This window comes from Fukomys damarensis, unplaced genomic scaffold, assembly GCF_012274545.1.
Source record: "Fukomys damarensis isolate Sample0158 unplaced genomic scaffold, DMR_v1.0_HiC HiC_scaffold_9, whole genome shotgun sequence".
In the NCBI taxonomy this organism is placed as follows: Eukaryota; Metazoa; Chordata; class Mammalia; order Rodentia; family Bathyergidae; genus Fukomys; species Fukomys damarensis.
In genome coordinates this window covers 44,887,226-44,897,296 of record NW_022900921.1, presented here as the reverse complement: position 1 = coordinate 44,897,296, position 10,071 = coordinate 44,887,226, and positions in this window count along the sequence as shown.

Sequence of the window (10,071 nt, the reverse complement as noted above, 5' to 3'; positions counted from 1 at the left end):
AAAGGACTCGAGTCGGTCCGCCGGGTGGAGCGGTCCTGTCTCTGTCCTTGTCCTGCCCACCCACCGCCTGCTGAGTATGTGTACACATGCACCCTGAGACCCTCGCTTCCGGTGGCCCTACCTTAGCAGCCGCAATTTGCCTAGCCGCACTCCCAGATCTGCGGGGCTTCAGTCTCTGTACCTGGAGGTCACCAAGGTTCAAAACAGCTTTGCAAGCTAGCTAGAAAGGAGTTATACAAAGTTCTCCTGTTTCATCCACAGTCATCCATATCACCTTCCTGCACCAGCCAAAAATGTCCAAAGGCTCCCCAGTGCTGTAGCTTGCGGACCTGCCTCCAGCTTCGAGTCCAGGCCCATCTGCCAACTCTCAGATGAATCTATAGCTACTGCTACTTGCAGCTCACTGACAGCAGGGGCCCACCAGCCTGCATATCCAAAGTCCTTCACCCCTGGGCTTCCTCAACAACAGATCTTAGGGTTGTTATCACCTACAACACTTATGCACCTACTGTGCCCACCACACACATCTGCATAGTGCTAAACAAACAGTTCCCAGTGGTGGGTTAAGGAAACCAAAGTACAGAAAGATAAGCAATGAACTCAAGCCCAGGAAAGCTCAATGGGAGGGAGCAGGGATCTCTCCATATCAGCCCATCCCAAAATCTGAGTCTGATGCCACCCAGGTGGTCTTTTCCACCCAGATTAGGTTCAGCACCTTCCTACTTCCTACCAGTTTGTCTCAAAATTTTCAACCTAAAAATCTCTTTCAAGTTTAAGATATATCCAGGGATACCTGCTATTCACAGATATGAGAAATCACAGTAACCAAAGTGCTTCTTGGATTTACTAGCCCTTTTAAATGATTCTGGCTGGTCCTGGTGGCACATGCCTTTACTCCCAGCACTAGGAGGCTGAGGTAGAGGGATGGTCGTGAGTATGAGCACAGCCTCAGCTACATAATGAGATCCGGTCTCCAAAATAAATAAATAAATGGTTCTTGTCAGCAGCAACCGCATCACCTATGTATGAATACAGGTTAAATAATTTACTCAGAACTAGATTCATGCACATCTTAATGTTCAGACCATATTATTAATATTTAATAGGGTTTATTTCTAGTAATACATATATTATATATATATATATATATTAGGCTCAGACAATGTGCTAAGTCCTGTATGTATGTTATGTTATTTTACTCCATATATTGGGAAATAAATGTCTCAAGACAGACATTTACAGGTATGGTGGTGAACACTTATGATCCCAGCCCACAGGAGGCTGAGGCAGAAAAAAGAGGAAGAAGTGACTTACTAGGATGCATAGGTGATCCCATCCACAGATGCCAGGACTCCTCCCCCAAGGCAGCTCCATCCATATCTTCAACTCTAAAGACATGGCATCGATGCTCACCTCAGATCACCCTCTTGCCCTCTCCTTCCATCACCTCAAGCCCAGCTCAGAACTATCTCTTCCTTCTATGGGCTTTCTCTAAATCTCCCTCCCTCATAAGCTGCTTTTTCCTCTATCACTTTTGGGACAGTTATTTGACATTTGAAGTCAGTTCCCACCATTGCCTATTGTCAGGAGAGGCAACACACCCACCCTTGGAGAGCTTACAGCCTGATTGGTAATGGGCATAAGACAGTTTCACAAGTAGCCATAGCATGAAGCAGAACATTGTAAATTCCAGGAAAAAGCAGTAAGCAGGCCTATCATTGAGTATAATGGATTCAGCGATGCTAGATGACAGGATAGACAAGGAAGTAAAAGATTTGCTTGTGGTTCTGTGCCTTATTGAGACTTCCAAGGGCGTTGCCATGAGCAAAGGAAATATGGGAGTTGCTAGAAGGTAGTGACAAAGGAAGATTTCCTTTTGAGCCAGGTACCAAACTTAATGAATTTTTCCCACAGTATCAGTGTACTACTGCCTAGCTTCGATCCCCTCTCCAACCCCATAGCTGGGAACCAGGTTTTAATGAGCAGCCAGCCATGCAATAGACCAAGCTTCATAGTGGCTTTCCACATACAGGTGCCTCTCATCCTATAGTCCATCTTCTTCATGGTTTCTCTTTCTGAAGTTTCAGTTACCAGAGGTCAACCACATCTAAATAGATAATGGAAAATACTAGAAATAAATTTCATACATTTCTAAAAACTTAGTACAGTATATTCTTATAATGGTCTATTACTGTTATTATTCAATTACTTAGCCTAACTTATAAATTAAACTTTACTCCATATATGCATAGGAAAAGAACACAGTATGGATGAGATTTGGTACTATCTGTGGTTTCAGGCATGGAGCGAGTATCTTGGAATGTGTCCCCTATAGATAAGCGGGGGACTGCTGTGACAGAAAGTCTTGCCGTTCTGGAAACTTGAAGTCCAAGACCAAGGTTGTAAACTATTGTTTTTTTGGTGGGGACATGGTAAAAACAGAAAGGGGTTTCAGGTAATGGAAGGAATTTGAATAGGCAGAGAGTAAGAGGGTGGTCTGAGGTGGCCCTCTCTTCCCAGCCTATAGACAGCCATCTCCTGTTTTTGTCTACACATGGCTTCCCCTTGGTGCATGCAAAGGAAAGAGGAAAAAAGTGCTCTCTACTGTCTCTTATAAGGGTACTAACCCTGTCTGTCAGGGATATATATTATCTTAATTTAACCTAAAGTACTTCCTTAAAGCCCTATATCTAAGCACAGGCACATGAGGAAGGGGAGAGAGAACTTTAGTTTGAGGCAGGGAAACACAAACCTCTGGTCTGCAACAAGCTGTGTGCAGTCAATACAGTCAGTACACCATGCCAGAAAGATGTCATGGCACTTGTTCTTAAGAATCTACTTGAGAGCACAAATGAACCCATCGAAAAAACTAATCAAGGTAGTATACTAGAAAATAAATAGCATTTTGGCATTTTAGGCCAAGAAGAAAATTATTTTTTAGACAAAAAATGAAAAGTTGAAAGAATAAGGAAACCAGCCACACCAGACAGGGGACTCAGTTTAGGAACCCTGAGAAATACAGTGTGTCAATCAGCTTTCCATTACTATGACAAGTACTTGAGATCATTGCTTATAAAAAGGAAAGGTTTACTGTGACTAGCACTTTTGGAGGCTTTAGCCTGTGATTGGATAGTGTCCCTGCTCTGGGCTGAGGTGAGGCAGTGAGTCATGAGGAGGTGACAGAGCAAAGTCATTCACTTCATGTTGGCCAGAACAAAGGAAGAAGAAGAGGTGGGATCCCCCTATCCCCTTCAAAGGCACATCCCTATTGACCCATGACTTCCTTCGAAGTCCCACCTCTTAAAGTGTACACTATCTTTTAATAGCACCACTCTGGAGACTCAGCATTGAACACATGACCACTTGGAGGACATTGAAGAATCAAACTACAGTAGAAAGTAAGGCAGGTAAGGAGGAGTTAGAAGACAAAACTGGGTCAAGGACACCATATAGGGGTAGAAAACAGAGTCTAGATCATGCCAAGCAAGAGGCAGTCTGGCCTTAGCTTTCCAGGGCCCAGATGGCAAGTGTTTTGGCTCCTTTTGTGCTACTATAGAAGAATACCTAAGATAGGGTCATTTATCATGAACAGAGATGTCCTTTTTTTTTTTTTTTTTTTTTTTTTTTTTGGTACCAGGGATCAAACTCAACCTTGCACTTGCGAGGCAGGCACAGTTCCAATGAGCTAAATTCCTGGCCCCCAGAGATGTACTTCTTATTATTCTGGAGGCCAAGAAGTCCAAGGTCGAGGGGCCCCCATGAGGGTCTTCTTGCTACATCAGCTGACAGCAGAAGAGCAAGGCTGTGTGTGTGTGTGTGTGTGTGTGTGTGTGTGTGTGTGTGTGTGTACCCACAAGTGCATGATAGGGAAAAAGACAGAGAGAAGGAGGAAGGATTGGAAACTCATCCTTTATCATAAAATCACTCCTGCAATAACTAAACCAACCCACCCCAGTGATAACCAACATATTCCTGTGATTAACAGCATTAATCCATTCATGAGGCAGAGCCTTCATGACCTGTCACCACTTTGATGTATGTCCTTTTCCCTGAGACACAGTAACCGACAATCATACCTTAGAGGGGGAAAGGTTTACTTGGCTCACAGTTTCGAAAACTTCAGTCCATGGACACCTGACTTAACCACAGAAACAGCATGGCAGAGAAGCCTGGTCCACAGAAAACCGCTCCTGTCTTGGAGGCCAGGAAGCAGAGAGAGAGAAGGGAAGAACCAAGAAAGGTGATAAACCCGTCTTCCAGCTCAGCCCCAGTGACTGCCCCTTCCTAACTGACCCACCTTGCAACAGCACGCCCAGCCTCTAAACTCACCAGAGGATGAATCCACTGATGAGTGCAGCACCCACAGTTCAATCACCTTTATAAAGATCCCCTCCTGAGTGCATGAGGCTCAGGGGAACATTCCCAATCTAACCATAACAAGATCCCACTTCCCAACACTGTGGCACTGCAGATGAAGTGTCTGACACATGAATCATGTCTCAACACATGAATTTTAGGGTCACTGCCAAAGCACAGCAACAGGTATGGTTCTGAGCTCAGCAGATTACATAATATGAATGCTCATCTTCGTAGGATACAGCGGGCTGGCAGTCATCCTCACACAATTCCAGGGAAGCTTAATTACATGAGGATGTTTGGTGGACAATGACAACTGCCTTATTCCCTAGGTTATTTTTTGTGCAAAAATATTTGGAGAATTGGATTTCAACATTAGAAGAAAACAGGGTCAAGAGCAGAGGACTAAATGGATATAACTTGAGTGTTCAGGGTCATTAAGGACTTGGGCCAACTGGAAATACAGGTAAATGATGAAAGTATTAGCAAAGGGAATTAAGAAAAGTGATGAGATTCATCCAGGCGAAGCTCAAAGAGGAGAAACCCAGACTTAGGACGTGGAGATCTGAGTTCTTGTTTTCTGATGGATAAGGGCTTGAGCAAGTGTATATCCCCTGAGTCCCACAGTTTTCTAATATGTAAGATTGAGGGTTTGGGTAAAATGATGAATACGTCCTTTTGGAACGTTGGAGATTTTGACATATCACAGTTATATTATAGGCCTCAGGCCTATAATCCCTCACAACTTGGCATGGGGGAAGAGAGGTGGCATGAGCAATGGAAGTTTCAATGGCACATAGGGAGTGCTGTACATTGGGCAGCAAGCTCCATCTTTTGAAAGTCATCTTTGGGCATGGGGAGAGAGGAACAAAGTCTTTTGGGGTAAGGAAGGCAGCCTGAATGGCAACAAAAGAAGAAACACCCCATACGTGTGAATAAAATCCTATCCTTGCTAGTGGTCTGTGAATGTTGCCATATCTGTGATGAGGAAGTTATCTTAGAACAGGTCTTTCAAAGGCAGAGCCTAAGAAGGAGCTGAATGCAGGTAGTTTGACTGTGAAACCAACCCAGTAAGCACAAGTGTAGGAGAAGGGAAAGTGAAAAGTGGAAGGGAGCTGAGATAATGGGGTGTGTGTTAATGAGCAAGTTAACAACGTGGACAAGCTGGGCATGGTGGCACATGCCTGCAATCTTAGCACTTAGGAGCCTGAGGCAGGAGGATTGCCATGAGTTGAAGGACAGCCTGAACTATAGAGCAAGACCCTGTCTAAAAAAAAAAAAACATTGTGGGCAAATGTCTATCTGTTCCTAGCTTGTTAGAAAGTGGGAGGAAATGTAAGTTTACTTTATAGGTATACCTTTTTTTGTTTGTTTGTTTGTTTTGTTTTTTGAGACAGGATCTCACTATGTAGTTGAGACTGACCTGTAACTCACTATGTAGTCCAGGATGGTCATGAACTCACAGCGATCCTCCTGTCTCAGCCTCCTGAGTGCTGAGATTACAGTGATGGGCCACCACACCCAGCCTTATAGGTACAATTTGTATGAACCATTTGTCTTAGTCTGTCTTTCATTGCTGTAACAAAACACCTGGACTGGCTAATTTTTAAAGAGTAGAGATCCATTGGCCACCAGCAAGGGCCTTGTGCTCCTTCCACTCATGCCAGAAAACAGCAGGGGAAGGAGATGTGCACAGACAGAACAAGACAAAAAAGGCAGATTCACCTTATAAGAATGCACTGGTATGGAGACTAATCTGATCTACAAAACAGTACCAGAAGAAAGAAAGGCATCAATCCCTCTTAATGAGCTCCACCTTCCAGAAGAGCCATAATGATAAATAATTTTACACATTAGTTTCAGAGGAGACAAAACATGCTCAAATCCTAGCACCTGTGTTCATAGAAAAGGGTTTTATAAACATTTTCTTTTAAAAAACACAATATTCCAAAAGGAAAGAAAAGGCTCAGATCCATGCAATTAGGAATGAAAAAAGGTGAAGTAACAATAGATCTAACAGAAATCCAAAGGATAGTCAATACCTACTTTGAAAACCTGTACTTTAATAAAATGGAAAACGCAGAAGAAATGGACAGATTTCTGGATACTTATGCATTAACAATGTTGAACGAAGAAGATAAAAACATTTTAAATACCACGATTACAAACAGTGAAATAGAAAATGTACTTAAAAGTTCACCAATAACGAAAGCCCAGGTCCTGATGGATTCACTGCTGAATTTTACAAGACATATAGAGAACTACTGCCACTACTCTTTAAACTTTTCAATGAAATTGAAGGGAAGCAATACTTTCAAATTCATTCCTGAAGCAAGTATCACTTTGATTCCCAAACCAGGGAAAGACCCAACTAAAAAAGAGAACTATAGGCCAATCTGCTTAATGAATATAGATGCAAAAATCCTCAATAAGATACTTGCAAACAGAATACAGAGGATCATCCAGAAGATCATACATCCTGACCAACTCGGATTTATTCCAGGGATGCAAGGATGGTTCAACATACATAAATCAAGAAATGTAATACACTATATTAACAAAGTCAAGGACAAAAACCATATGATCCTCTTGATAGATGCAGAAAAAGCATTTGACAAAATTTAACACTGATCCATGATAAAAACCCTGCAAAAAAAATTGGAATAGATGGTCTATATTTCAACTTAATAAAGGCTATCTATGAAAACCCAACACCCAACATCATATTAAATAGCCAAAAACTGAAGACCTTTACATTAAAATCGGGAACAAGACAAGGATGCCCACTATCACCACTCCTCTTCAATATAGTTCTGGAAACATTAGCCACAGCAATTAGACAAGAGAAAGAAATTAAAGCAATAAAGATAGGAAAGGAAGAAGTTAAACTGTCATTATTTGCTGATGATATGACACTCTACATTGAAGACCCAAAAAATTCCACCAAAAGACTCCTAGACTTAATTAACACTTTTAGCATAGTAGCTGGGTACAAGGTCAACACTCAAAAATCAATAGCCTTCTTGTACACAAATAACAGACTCACTGAGAGAGAAATTAGGGAAACAATTCCTTTCACAATAGCATCCAAAAAAATGAAGTATCTAGGAATCAATCTAACGAAAGAAGCAAAAGATCTCTACACTGAAAACTACAGCACTCTGAAAAAAGAGATTGAAGAGGACCTAAGAAAATGGAAAGATATCCCCTGCTCCTGGGTAGAAAGAATCAACATAGTGAAAATGGCCATACTACCAAAACTGCTAGACAGATTCAATGCAATGGCAGTTGAAATTTCAACACTATATTTCACAGAACTAGAAAGAAGAATACAAAAATTCATTTGGAACTGTAAGAGACCTAGAATAACAAAAGCCATCCTAGGCAACAGAGACATGGCAGCTGGTATAACAATTCCCAATTTGAAACTATACTACAAAGCCACTGTGATAAAAACAGCATGGCACTGGAAAAGAAACAGACCTGAGGATCAGTGGAACAGACTGGAAGATGCAAAAACAACTGCAGATGTATTCAGCTACCTCATCTTTGACAAAGGAGCTAACCATCCTCACTGGAGGCAAGATAGTCTCTTTAATAAATGGTGTTGGAAAAACTGGATCTCAACCTGTCAAAGATTAAAACTAGACCCTTAACTTTCACCATGCACTAAACTAAAATTGAAGTGGATTAAAGATCTAAATATTAAAACAGAAACTTGCTGGAAGAGAAGTTAGGCAGAACTCTGGAAGACAATGGCATAGGAAAAGACTTTATGAACAAATCCTCAGTAGCACAGAAACGAGCAGAAAGAATCAACAACTGGGATCTCATCTTATTAAAAAGATACTGCCTGCAAAAGAAACCATCAACAGAACTAAAAGACAACTTTAAATGTGGGAAAAATATTTTACCAGATGCTCCTCAGAAAAAGGGCTCTTATCTACAATATATAAAGAACTCAAAACAATCAGCCCCCCCAAATATAAAGACGTGATTCAAAAATGGGCATCTGAAATGAACAGACATTTCTCAGGCAGAGAAGTAAAAGCAGCAAGTAAATATATGAAAAAATGTTCCACGTCACTGGTCATTCCAGAGATGCAGATGAAAATAACACTGAGATTCCACCTCACCCCACAAAGAATGGCTGCTATCAAGAAATCACACAATAACAAGTGTTGGAGGGGTTGTGGAGAGTAAGGAACCCTTATCCATTGTTGGTGGGAGTGCAGACTGGTGCAACCAATATGGAAATCAATATAGAGATACCTCAAAGAGCTGGGACTAGAGGTTCCATTTGACCCAGCCATCCCTCTGCTGGTATCTTTCCAAAAGATTTAAAAGAACCATATCACAGTGATATATGCACACCTATGTTTATAGCGGAACAGTTTGTAATAGCTAAAATTTGGGAACAGCCCATTTGCCCATCAGTTGGAAACTGGATAAAGAAGATGTGGATTTTTCTATAAAATGGAATACTTCTCAGCCATAAAGAATGAGAAATTAGATTCATTCACAGGAAAATGGATACATTTTGAGGATATACTCCTAAGTGAAATTTACACATGTGTAAATACCAAATAGTTTCTCTGGTGTGAAAACCTATAATAGTACATAAAAGCCTAATGAGATAATTGACAATGTGAAATAGGAAGAAAAGGGCTAAAGGTGTAGGGGAAGTGGGAAGGGTATGGGAAAGGAAATAAGGGAAAAGAAAAAATATGATAAAATGAAAAAATGGAAATAAAGTGTTTGAATGGGGAGGGTAGCAGGGAATGAAGGGAGGGCAGGGACAAGGGGAAAAAATGAGAACCAAGACCTGTCATGTAAAGGTACAAGATCCCAATGACGAATGTAACTGTACTATATACCTAAAATGTACCAATAAACTCAATGAGAAAAAAAATCATAATATTTCAATTCCTGTGCATAGATTCTCATGGCTTGTTTCTAGATATCCTCCCCCCAACAAAGCATCATGCTGTCATAGGTGGGACTTTTTCAGAGATGGTGGATCTAGAGTATGTGATGCTGAGATTAAGAGTGTGTGAATACTAAATCAGTCCACTGATTGATTTAGCACTGCCCTAAACCTGGTAACCTAGATATAATATAAAAGGTGGAGAAAGATGCTGCTATGGCCCCTTGCTTGCTTTCTTTTGCTGTCTTCTACCTGCCATTAACTGTTTCTCCGCTGTGATGCCCCTTTATAAGCCAACCTGCCTTGGATCTAGTTGACTATGGACTGCAACCTCTACAGCTGTGAGCTAAATAAATTTTTCCTCCCTTAACTTATGGATGTTGGCTATTTTGTCTCAGCAATGAGAAAGAGAGGTAACTAGGACAGAATTTGGTACCAGAGAAGTGTGGTCATTGCTGTGACTATACCGGACCATGTGGTTCATGGGCCTTTAGGACTGGCCTGTGGGAAGAGTTTGGAAAGTCTCAGAGATGGTAGATGAAAAAGTAAAACTGGAATGCCTTAGGCTGTATCTGATGGGAGTCTTCTGGTCAGAGCTCAGAAGCCCAGAAGGCTGATGGAAATCTTGCTAGTAAAGATCAAGCTCAGGAGGTTTCTGCGGGGAAGAAGGACTGCACTGGCTGTTGGACTCCAGACAATGTGTGTTATACCTTGGCAGAGAGGTTGTCTGCAATTTGCTAGTGTCCAGAGGCTTCACCTGAGACTGAGATTAAGGCAGCAGATTAATT